Source organism: Haplochromis burtoni, unplaced genomic scaffold (genome assembly GCF_018398535.1).
Source record: "Haplochromis burtoni strain Fernald_Lab_line unplaced genomic scaffold, NCSU_Asbu1 Contig_239, whole genome shotgun sequence".
NCBI classification, from domain to species: domain Eukaryota; kingdom Metazoa; phylum Chordata; class Actinopteri; order Cichliformes; family Cichlidae; genus Haplochromis; species Haplochromis burtoni.
The window spans coordinates 461,380-464,589 of NW_024582600.1; positions in this window are offsets into that span (position 1 = coordinate 461,380).

The window sequence follows — 3,210 nt, forward strand, 5'->3', positions numbered from 1 at the left end:
GAAGTGGACAAAATACTCATTTGCCTAATAATTCTGCACTCCCTGTATATGTGCATTTACCTTCTATAATTTCATCAGGAACTGAACAATTATTTAACATTTAGAAGTTATTTATACAAAATTTTGTTCTTGTAAGTAAGAACTTGAATGTCTATGTGTTGAAGAGTTATCTAAGGTATCTAAATGAACTTTTATTACCACTTAGTCAGACATACACATTGCATGCACAATCACCTGTCAAAACTGATAATAACTTATCAAAAAGGTTCCTTACTTTCTCTTGGGAAACATTTTGGGGTTTTGCAATACAAAACAGACACATTCTCTTGCATCGGACTTTCAGAGTGAAATAAAATGACACACGCTTTTTGGTACCGAACCAAACAGGCTAGTCACCACAGCAGCCTTAATACTGAATACAAGCTGGAGGCCAGATGATATTTTCTTTTTAGGATGTTTTTGATATATAGAAAGTTGTATGGCATCAAATGCTACAGATATAGTTATACTATAGACCACCACTGTTACACAGGAAAATAAATTAATAAAACATGACAATACTTGGCAGGCTTATAAGCTTGTGTCAGTATTGACATTTATAACATATGTGAGTTTATAACTGCTACAAAAGTTACAAAAGTTCCTTTTGTAGAAGTTCATGGCAAAGCCCAAACTTGCTGATTTTGTAGTGAGACAATTTTAAGCCCCTCTGGACTTTGGTTTTGAAGTGCTCACTTTATAATTGTTTTTTCATAGCCTTGTCTTGATTGAAAAATACTTATCCAGTCTTTAAGTCTAACATCATTAGCTGTGTCTGGGCCCAAACTCCGCTGCAGGTCCATAAGCCAAACGATCACAGCGGCATCACTGAGAGTTAAGTGTCTAAATTCTTTCATCTGTAATAAAATGATCAGTGTGGCTGCTCTACCAGGTGTAACAATTAAGTTAAACATCCAGGCATCCATGAAAACGGAATTTATTAAACTGAACGCAGTTAGAAGTTAGCAAGGAGTTAGCTCGCTAGTTTCCATCTAAATATAATATAGCCTGTCCTGACAGAGAGGTTTCTGAAACAAATTAAGACGTACAGCTCTGCTATCACTTCCGACATAAATGAAGACAGGAAAGTAAATAGCAGTGGCGTTTGTAGGGTTACTTTAGTTTGGCTAGCTGATATATAATGATGTGCTACGTGATCGCTAGTGACACAGCTATGTTAGCATAATATAAACAGTGAAGGTGGAGGATGAACGCTAATTTCTTTCCACTCAACAAAAGTTGCTGTGAGGATTCTCGATGGTCAGGGACAAATGTAATCGCATGGCACGATGCTGTAAATGGACCGAACTTAAGTCAAGAGAACAACTGAGATAATTCATCCACAATCCGAGGTTATTCATTAATATACTGCTGCATGAGCTGGGCTGTAGTTGCGTCGTAAGGTTTTAAAAACCGAGCTTTAAAATAAATAGCGGTAATAAAAACCGAGAGAGGGCGACAGTGATCACTGACTGTTTTTAGGGGCTTTTTGAGAATAAACAGAACCAGATACAAAGCATTAAAACATGTTAAAAACACAAAGATTGGGCCCAGAAGCAGGATTCATCACGTCATCACTTAAAGACCAGATAGTCTGTGATGTTACATGACTGTTTGGTCATCCTACTTGGGCTTTCTAACAAGTTTGTGTTTTTTGATATTATTTTGTTATTAATTGAAACAAAATGAAACAAAATTCACTTTTAGTAAGAGTACGAAATGGTCAGTTCCCCATGAGGAAGTTACCAATCTTACCAGTGAATACACTCATTTAACTTATATCCATTAAATAGGTTTTATAAGTCTGTGCACATAGACTGAACTTTATATTACTTCCAAATCACAACTATTTAATAACAAAGGTTGATAAAAAAAACAACAACACAGATATTTACTGTAAAAATATAGTCTATATTATTTGCTCTGAAAGAGAGAGCCTTAGATTACCATTTGCAAAGCAATCTCTATTTGCTTACTTTATTTATAGTTCACAGTCTTTTCCTAACATAACTTTGTCAATATGAGGCAGGAAAGGATATCCCATGGAAGACAGAAAAGCAGAAATGAGGTAGTAAAAATGAGAATTGGGGGCATTTAAACCAAAATTACTTACAAAAACCAAAAAGTTAATGGAAGCAAAAAGTAACACAAGGAGACAAGTCGAAATTAATTTTTTTGTAATTTTGATCGAGAAGCAGTCCCTGAATCTGTTACATTACACAACAGTGATGTGAGAGGAGGTGCCAGAGTAAGTCGAAGGAGCGTCTTGTTCAACGGCCAGTTCCTTCCTGTACAGAATCAATGTTTTACTCATGTGAAACATGTTGTTTTTGTTTGGATCTGTAATTTCCCGCATGGACAGAATGATTTATGTCTCAATTTACATTTGCACCATCAGAGGCCCCCTGCTGGTTCATCCCATTTTAGTGTGTGAGTTTAATTTCCTGTCTTTGCAATGCAAGTCACACTTACTGTACACTTGCATGCACAAACGTGTGTCTGTGTCTTTTTCTTTCTGTCACTCTGCGCATGTGCATGCAAGTCATGCCTTTGCGTGTGTGTGCGAGGGTGCCTGCCTAGAATGACCTGCCTTCCTGTCACGCAACTGCTTTGTGTGTGCATTACAGAGAGAAAGAGACTGCAAGAGAGAGAAAAAAGGAAAGAGAGACATTAATATAAGCTGATCAGTTTGTTCACCAGGGAGTCTGGACATCTGCCAGGGACAGGGAACGACAGGGAAAATAGTGATAGAGGAAATACGAGAGCAAAAGACACAATGAAAGAGTGAAAAAGGAAACAAGTTAGAAAATATAGTAGATGTAAGTAAAAGATGAGAACTAGAGAAAAAGAGAATATATATATATATATGGAGAGACAGACAGACTAAAGCTTCAGACTTGGTCCTCCTTAGCGACTCTCTCTAGCAAAATGAATCCTTCCTCCCTTCTGTTTTATCTCCAACTCATTCTCATCTCATTCTCTTCGTCTACATTTTACTTATTTTTTTTCTTCTCCTGTGTCTTTCTCTGTATTTCTGTTTTCCCTTCTCAAGTCTTCACAGAAAATCTTCCCAGGAGCTTTAGTTGATGATCAGTCTACAGTGATGATAACAGAGCACCAATAATTCCTAACTGCACACACACACCTACACACACACACACACACACACAC